The 8,953-nt window shown below is 43.4% G+C and overlaps 1 long non-coding RNA gene across 3 annotated transcripts in view; it reads left to right on the top strand.

Moving 5' to 3' along the window:
• Positions 1-1,298: 1,298 nt before the first annotated feature.
• LOC115285566 overlaps positions 1,299-8,953 on the top strand; it is a 9,380-nt gene continuing 1,725 nt past the window's right edge. For 2 of the 3 annotated variants that reach the window (XR_003905583.1, XR_003905580.1), the window contains exons 1-4: positions 1,299-1,398; positions 1,758-1,847; positions 6,865-6,963; positions 7,420-7,534. This is a non-coding gene — a long non-coding RNA (uncharacterized LOC115285566). Of the gene's footprint in view, positions 1,399-1,757; positions 1,848-6,134; positions 6,215-6,864; positions 6,964-7,419; positions 7,535-8,953 lie in introns of those variants that run through there. The other variant, XR_003905587.1, reaches the window with a different exon arrangement.

The raw sequence follows: 8,953 nt of genomic DNA, 5'->3' as shown, positions 1-8,953 counted from the left end.
TTATTGTATTCTGAATGTAACATTGGTATGCAGTAGATACTCTGTAAATATTTGTTCAGTGAATAGGCATCCTTGTTAGAAAACGATCTGTATAGCCATTTTGCAGGTATAGAAACTGAGGCCCAGAGCAATTAAATAATAGTTTGAAAGTCAAGTAACTAGAAGCGATGGCGTTAGAGCTTGACGCCAGGCTGTCTGTGCAGCAGTTATATTCTTTGGCAGCCGTGTGGCCAGACTGCCCCCGTGTGGCTGACGTGGAGGGTGTCCAGTGAGGGAATAGCGGGGGCACTGAGGCCAGAGAGGGGGCCAGCCTGCAGCAGTCCCTAAGTGACATACTGAGGAACACACACGGAAGCCAGCAAAGATCTTCAAGTAGGAAAGTGATCCGCTGTGAGTGTGTTTCAGGGAGATGGGTGGGACAAGGTGGCCGTTCGGGGGGTGAGGATAGGGCAGGACTCAGGGGAGAGGGAGGGATGCAAGATGGAGCTGGAGTTTCTGGCACGGGTGAGGGATGAGGCCATTGGCTGAAACAGGATATAAGAGGAGGGAGGCAGCTGGTGGGCAGAAGCTAATACTTGGGCCCTTCCAGTGGACACAGCTCAAGAGAGATGCAGGAGGGCCAGTGGGAAATAAGGGACAGGAGCAAAGGAGAGCGGCGGAAACCAGGAGGCGTTAGAACCCTCCAGTCTGTATGAGGTAGTTGGGGTTGGCAGGATGAGAGAGAGGGTCAGGCAGAGGGTGGGTGGAGAGAAAAGTGAAGAGAAGAAACAGGCGGAGGAATCCGCTCGCAGGGCTAAGGAAGGCAGGGCAGGGCTGTGGAAGGGAGCCGAGGGAGGAGGCAGGTCCTGGTTGGGGCTCATTGAAGGTTCTTGGTGACCTCAGGGATCTCAGCTTCCCAGGAGCGGATGGGGCGAAGCCAGGGCGGGGACTGGGGGCTGAGTGGAACGTGGCCACCACCTAGTCTCTCAGTGGTCCGCAGCTGGGAAAGGAGAGGCTCCGGATAACCCGGGGGGAGCGCCGCGTGGGGAGAAATCCCAGGGAGATGCCGCGTGGAGCTGCAGAGCCGGCAGCTGGCGGGGGCAGTCCCTGCGGAAGGGACGTGAGTCAGGTAGAGTTCTGCCTCTCCCGCGCCGGGGCAATGCAGCTTTCTGAGCAGGGAGGGGGGAATCGGACTGAGCAGTAGCCTCCTCTTTATCATTGTTAAAAGACGGGAGTATGGCAATATGACTGTGTTAGGGGGGGTGTCCTGCTGACTGTTTCCCAATGGCGTTCTCTCTGGAAGGGGTACAAATAGGATTGGGTGTACGGCAAAGGCAGCAGCAGGTGGCCCAAGAGCCTGAGTTCCTGAAGCAGCTGCCTCGGCTCAGCCCAGCTCTACCCCTTCCTGCGTGGCATAAGGTAAGGTATTTAACCTCGCTGTGGCCCAGTTTCCTCATCCGAAAACAAGAGCAGTTAACAGGACCACCTGATAGTATGGTTGGAGCATTGTTTAAACTGAATAGACACTGTGAATGACTTGGAACAATGCCTGGCACAGGGCCAGCCCCACGGAAGTATTTACCTGCTACTGGTCACTGTTAGGCCAAGGATCTGGGGTGTCAGCCCTGGAAAGTACCCTGGGGTTCAACTCCCCACAGTCTTTCCGCCTGCCGTCAGCCTACGCCGCTGCTATGGTTGCTTTGGCTGGTTCTCATCAACATGACGTTCTCTTAGCTCTGCGTCTAACAGACTGTGTAAATTTATATTTGCTTTTCCAGATTAGAAGAGGCTGTTCCTAAGTGGAAAAACAACGGCCTCTCCTGCAGGGTAATAAGGAAGAAGACACCTTTCAGGAGAAACTGGTTGAGGTATAGTAAAACTCCGAAGCACGGTGCCCATCATGGTGTAACGAAATAATTATAACTGAGGGGAGGGTCTACATGCTATTAAATATATTGCTTTTTTGGTATATTTTAACTGGTTAGGGAGGCTATATTTATGCTTCATGTCTCTCTTAAAACATCCTTCCTCTAAAATACTCTGAAGCACCAAAGTAAAAACATCTGGTACCAGGCAGTATGGAAAAAATAACCTGTTATCTGTCCGCTATTATTTGATGACAACTGGGGTTTTTATTTGGAATTGCTCTCCCTCACTGCCACCTGCTGGTCAAAGCCCGGAACAACTTACAGTCAGTCCCATGACCACCCAGATGGGCTTCTGAGAGCTCCCCAAAGCTTGAAAAAGAGGCCCTCATTTCTTCCTATTAAGAAAATGCATTGCCATTAAAATTCTTTTTATTGAAAATTTTTAATGTTTTTATTTTATTTTTGAGAGAGAGCAAGAGAGCGAGAGCAAGCACAAGCAGGGGAGGAGCACAGAGAGAGGGAGATACAAAATCTGAAGCAGGCTCCAGGTTCTGAGCTGTCAGCACAGAGCTGGACGTAGGCTTGAACCCATGAACAGTGAGATCATGACCCAAGCTGAAGTTGGACGCTTCCCTATTGCCATTTAAATTTAAATCCAGGGCCAGGTCCTGGTTTTGTGAGACCTGTAGCTTATTCCATTTGAGCGACTCTCTTTAAGGTGAAAGAATCCAAAATTATAAGTACAAAATCAGATATGGAAGAGAGTATCTTAAAATGAGAAATGACAACAAGTTACAAATCTCAAAAAGCAGACAATTACTACAAACATCACCCAATCCAAAAAAAGAAAGTATTTTTTTTGTTAATTAACTGTCTCACACACCTAACACTTTCCCCCAACATTTAAACAATTATCTGTCTCTTCATAAAAAATGATTTTGTAATATCTTCTATGTGAGAATAGAAAGAAAATTCAGATTTTCTCTAATAAAATCCATGGCTCAATAAAATTTGTTTACTATTGAGAGTTGAGAAGAATTTCCCTCAGGTTCACAATTCATTTGTAATGTCATGTATATATTGAGGTTTGTGGTCAAATCTGGAGAAATCTATCATTCATTTATCAGCTATAAGATTTCAGGACATTTTCTAGCTTATACAGTGTCTAATTTAAAATTTTTTTAATGTTTATTTATTTTTGAGGGAAAGAGAGAGAGAGCGACAGAGAGAGAGACAGAGACACAGAGAGTAAGTAGGGGAGGGGCAGAGAGAGGAAGACACAGAATCCGAAGCAGGCTCCAGGCTCTGAGCTGTCAGCACAGAGCCTGACAGGGGGCTCGAATTCACAAGTGGTGAATTCATGACCTGAGCGGGATTCAGATACTCAGTCTCTAATAAATAACTACGCCCTGGTGCAGCGTCTAATCTAACAAAGTGTTGGGGGGGGGACTGGGGGGCTCAGTCAATAAAGCATCTGACTTCAGCTCAGTTCATGATTTCGCAGTTTGTGAATTCGAGCCTGGTGTCCAGCTCTCTGCTGTCAGGGTAAAGCCCACCTGGATTCTGTCCCCCTTCTCTGTGCCCCTCTTCCGCTCATTCTTTCTCTCAAAAATAAATAATCATTAAAAAAATAATAAAATAAAATGCTGTTTGAATGGACTGCACTTATTACCATTTTGGCTCTTTGCCTCCCCCTTGTAGGAATATACTGTGATTTCTGTTATCTTTTTAGATGGCACTATATCATGTCAAGTTGGCAAGAAATTAAAATAGTTTCCCAATTGCATATATTTTTGCTCTTCTTCATTGGTAGGATTATTAAACAATCCAAAAACCTATATGTTACTTCTATTTGAAATGTATCTTTCCCTCTTGATGAATTACTGCTTTTCATATGATCTGGAAATTTTTTATCATAAACTTGCTTCTCAATGTCAGACTAATTTCTACTAATTTCATTCTTTGTGGTAACCTCTTTTGTTTCATATTCTTCTAATTTTTTAATCAGAACTTTCTTTCAGAAGGTAACTATGTGAGGTAAGAGATGTGTTAAGTAACTTTATTTATGGGGCAATCATTTCACAATATATACATATATCAAATCATCACACTGTACACCTTAAATTTACATAGTTTTAACAATTACACTTCAATAAAGCTAGACAATTTTTTCTTCCGGTTCTCTAATAAATAAGAAATCCAACGATGTTGTTGTGTCTTATTCATTTCACTGAAACTTTCCAAAACACTTTCCAAATTGCAGGTAACACAACACGTTCCCCGCTCAATTTCTCCTTAGCAGGATCCCAAAACTCCTCGCAGATGCTCTAATGCCCTTGGCAGCAGGGAAATGTGACCTACAGGAAGTTGGAGCGGAAAAGGACAGCTGGCTGTCTGCACCAGCTGTGGTTAAAGTAGTTTACCTTTGCAAATTGTATGTAAACATATGCCCAAGGGAGCATGTTCCTGGGGCCCTTTGCAGGGGTCACTAGGTCCCCTGGAAACCTCCACATCTTCCTGCAATACGTCTGTCCCCAGGAAGTGCCGCGGTGTGCGACAGCTTTGTATCACTTCCCAATTCTCTCCTACAGTTCCTGTCTGGGCAGAAAACTGCTTTAATTTGGATCAGGTAGATGGAAAGTCATACTAAAATAGAGAAAATTCAGAATTAGGAAATATTTTCAAATATGCATTTTAAGGTATAAGCTAGAAAATAAAAGACTGGTCTGGTTTTGTCTCTGAAACAACTTGACCTTGATTCATCGATAAAGTGACTTTGCTCATCTGTAAAGCAAGAGTATTGGAGTATCCTCTGAACTAAGGAACTAGATGATGTCGAAGATCCTTTTTAACTCAAAAACTCTGTGAGCTTTATACACACACACATACACACACACACATTCACTGGGCTGTTTCTAAGAAGAGAGCAAATCTATTTTTCAAAAATGAACTTGCAGTAATTATTTATAATTAGGGAGATCATTTCTTATTTGTGTGCTAGTAGGCTTGAACATTTTAGTTATAAGTGGTCTAAACATGCTTTAGTCACAGTATTATATATTATAAATTCTTCTGTTTTAGTACACAATTCACTTACAGCCCAGTTCCATGGTGATTACCACTGATTTACTATTGTCCAATGAATGTTCTATGTATACATGTATATAGTACTAGCAAAGCATTATTGTGTCGTTAGACTTTCTTTTTTAATGCTGAAAAGTAATAAACCTTCTAGAGGAAAGTGCTGTTTTAAAATAACTTAAATAAAAGATAAAAGTCTTTTTGCTTTAATCTGCTTTACATTCCCAAATTTTATTGTCTCTTAGAAAGATTGATGCTGTTTCCACCATGCCCAGCCAGTTTGCAAGACTTTAGATCTTTCTTTCTTTTTTTAAAAGTTAAATTAAATTTTAGTTAGTTAACATACAGTGTAATATTGGTTTCAGGAGTAGAACTCAGTGATTCACCCCTTACATACAGCACCCAGTGCTCATCACAAGTGCCTCCTTAGACCCCAGTGCCCATTTAGCCCCATCTCCCCCACCTCCTGCCATCAGCCCTCAGTTCGTTCTCTATTGTTAAGAATCTCATGTGGTTTGTTTCTTTTTTTTAATTTTTAAAATTTATTTATTGTTGAGAGACAGATCATGAGCAGGGGAGGGGCAGAGAGAGAGGGACACACAGAATCCGAAGCAGGCTCCAGGCTCTGAGCTGTCAGCACAGAGCCCAATGAGGGGCTCAAACCCACGAACAGGAACAGTGAGATCATGACTTGAGCCAAAGTCGGACATTAAACTGTCAGAGCCACCTAGGTGCCCCTCATGTGGTTTGTTTCTCTCTCTTCTTCCCTCACCTTCCCATATGATCATCTGTTTTGTTTTTTAAATTTCACAGATGAGTGAAATTATATGGTATTTGTCTTCCTCCGAGTGACTTATTTCGTTTAGCATAGTACATTCTAGCTCCATCCACATCATTGAAAATGACAATATTTCATTCTTTTTGATGGCTGAGTAATATTCTTTGTGTATATGTACCACATCTTCTTTACCCATTCATCATTGACGGACATTTGGGCTCTCTCCATAGTTGGGGTATTGTTGATAGTACTGCCATAAACACTGAGGTGCCTGCAACCCTTCAAATTTGTATTTTTGTACCCTTTGGGTAAATGCCTAATACTGCAATTATTGGATTAGAGGGTGGTTATAGTTTCAGTGTTTTTTTTTTGAGGAACCTCCATACTGCTCTCCAGAGTGGCCAAACCAGTTTGCATTCCCACCAACAGAGCAAGAGGGTTCCCCTTTCCCTGCATCCTCGCCGATACCTGTTCTTCCTTGTGTTGTTCACTGACGCCACTCTGACAGGTGCGAGGTGGTATTTCATCTTTTCATGTGTCTGTTGGTCATCTGTATGTCTTCTTTTCTTAAAACATTTTTTAATGTTTTATTTATTTTTGATACAGAGAGAGACAGAGCATGAGAGGGGGAGGGGTAGAGAGAGAAGGAGACACAGAACCGGAAGCAGGCTCCAGGCTCTGAGCTAGCTGTCAGCACAGAGCCCGACGCGGGGCTCGAACCCACGAATGTGAGATCTGACCTGAGCCGAAGCCAGAGGCTTAACTGACTGAGCCACCCAGGCACCCCATATATGTCTTCTTTAGAAAAGTGTCTATTCATGTCTTCTGCCCACTTCTTAAGTGGGTTGTTTGTTTTTTGAGTGTTGAGTCTGATAAGTTCTTTATAGATTTGGCATACTAAGTCTTTAGATTTCAGAGAGCAGATGTTGAGGCCCGAAATGATGGGTCCTTGATTTATTCTCTTCCAGAAAGATTTATTACCTTCCAGAAGGTCCTGGGCTCATTGTGCAAACTCATTTCACCTCTTTCCAGCAACCTGCTTTGCACTCTAGAGGTCTCTGGGAGGAGCAGTGCCGGGACCCCTTCTGATACACCCTTTGCCCTCCTCCAATGCCTCCTGCACAACGAATATCATAACTGATCTGATTATTTTCCCAGGACAAGCAGGTGCCCTGCAGCTTCCATCACCAGACAGAGGATCAGCTGGAAGAACTGAGCACCTCTGTTCAACGGGCCTCTTATTTCAAGTTGACCACAGTAGGTTCCCATCTCATAGACAATCCAGTGCACACATGGTTCATAATGTCACAGACTGGGGAGGGACTTCTTGGCCCCAAAGGACACCTAATAGGTAACACATCTGGCTTCTCATGCACCTCGCTCAAGTCTCTCCAAGGTGCCATTGATTTGGGAAGGAATTCCCAGCATCCAATGCTCAGTCCTTCGCCCTCCACTTCTCTCTGAAGTCAACCCGCAGAAAGCAGTGCTCTGTTCTGTAATGGCCACCAATAAATCATCTGCCTGGTGGGTTGAGACCTGTGGCTTCCTAGGGTGCTTGGTCGCTGTGTGGGTGGGTCTGCCTACTTCTTTCATTGTTATTAAGACATCTAGGGTTGTTGCATATCTAAACCACATGCTCCCATTCAGCTTTTACCTGTAATTGAGCTGCTAAGTTTTTAATTTCCATTTGTTTGTTTCCTTTGTATTTCTCAGGTGGTTTAGGTATTGAGTGAGGGGAAATGGTGCTATTTATTGATTCCTACCAATCTCCACACTATGTGCCACGACACAGAGAAATACCTTAATCAAGACAGAGTTCCTTCCCAAGGTGAGTGGACAATCTAGCAACTACGAAGATGTGAACATGACAATTTGCATGAGTACAATTCACCCCAATCTGGGCAATCCTAACTCTTTCCCCTTCATCCACCAGCACAAGCTGTTCCACTTTCAGATGAGTCATCAGGACTGTTCCTGGACATAATTGCTTATAATGAAGCTAATGGTGTGGGCAGTGTTGCAAAATATTTTCTCTGTGTGTGTTAGAGTGGGAGAGAATAGATAGGAGATGAGAGAAATGGAGGAGGAAGCTAACTGGAACTATTTCCGGTTGGTTCTGGTGCTGAACGTGTGTTACTTACCAGGGAGCAAGTCCCTGCCTTGTCCTTTTCCTGCAGGTCAGCAAACTTCATCTGAGTATGTGTTAAGTGGCCGGTACATTTCACATTCTTTGTCTTTGGGTCCTAGGTTTCTTTGTTAGACTGTGCTGGCTGCTCGGTGAAACGTCTGTTTCAGATCAATTGATCACTCCGTATACAACTTGGCTTTTCCTGACTTTGTCCCTTCTCTAGATGTCACTCTGTTTATCTGGAATGGGCTTCTCCCAATCCCAAGGGGGTTTTGGAACCCCCCCCCCCGCATACTTCCAAGCCCATTGATCAGCTTAGCCATATGAGATTTTGCTTTGTGTAAGGAGGATGCTTTCTTTTCTCTACTTAAATCTGTCTCCTTAATGAGCTACCTGCTGCATTTCATTTTCTTCTTGAAGCTTCTCTAGTGGGGCCCCTGAATTGGTTTTCTCATAGTTCTGTCACGTAGGAGTCTAATAGTAAGTGGTTTCATAGACACAGAAGAAACCTCTTAAACTTCTCAAAAGACACATATATGAATATCTACTTGATTCATGTGTTCCAAGTATCTTGTTTCAGCTCAGGTTATATACTTTTGCAGGGGTGTTATTTTGCATCTTCTAAGATGCTTATTTAACAATTGGTGTTCAATTAATGGCAGAAGAGAATGAACAAACGTCCTCCCTCTGCCGCCAAATTCTGGAAGACACATGTCAAAGAAATCTACCATGAGCCTCAAGTGCTCCTTCCTAAAACTTCATAAGCATTTTGCATCCTTCTCTTCTGTACATCCACATATATTTTAACATAAAAACGTGATGAAATGCTTACATGTCATGAAAGATGTCCAATATTGAATTGCTGAGTCTCCATATTTTCTGGTGCACTGCTGCTCTCCTCTGTTGTTTATCCCAGTTTGAGAAGCATGGCTTAATAGATGCTCAATAAATCTTTATTGGATGACTATATGATATCCAAATCGGATAATCTTAATGAGATTCTTGTAAATAGATAACTCCAGAAATTTCTATTTTGGGTCACAGTCTTCCAGGGGAACTTACCTTTGTAGGTGGGCAAATGGAGGCTTAGGCATGTAAATGAGCACCACATTATGCCAC

This window comes from Suricata suricatta, chromosome 1 (assembly GCF_006229205.1).
Source record: "Suricata suricatta isolate VVHF042 chromosome 1, meerkat_22Aug2017_6uvM2_HiC, whole genome shotgun sequence".
NCBI lineage: Eukaryota > Metazoa > Chordata > Mammalia > Carnivora > Herpestidae > Suricata > Suricata suricatta.
The sequence above is the reverse complement of the archived record's forward strand: the minus strand, read 5'-3'. Positions and strand labels throughout refer to the sequence as shown.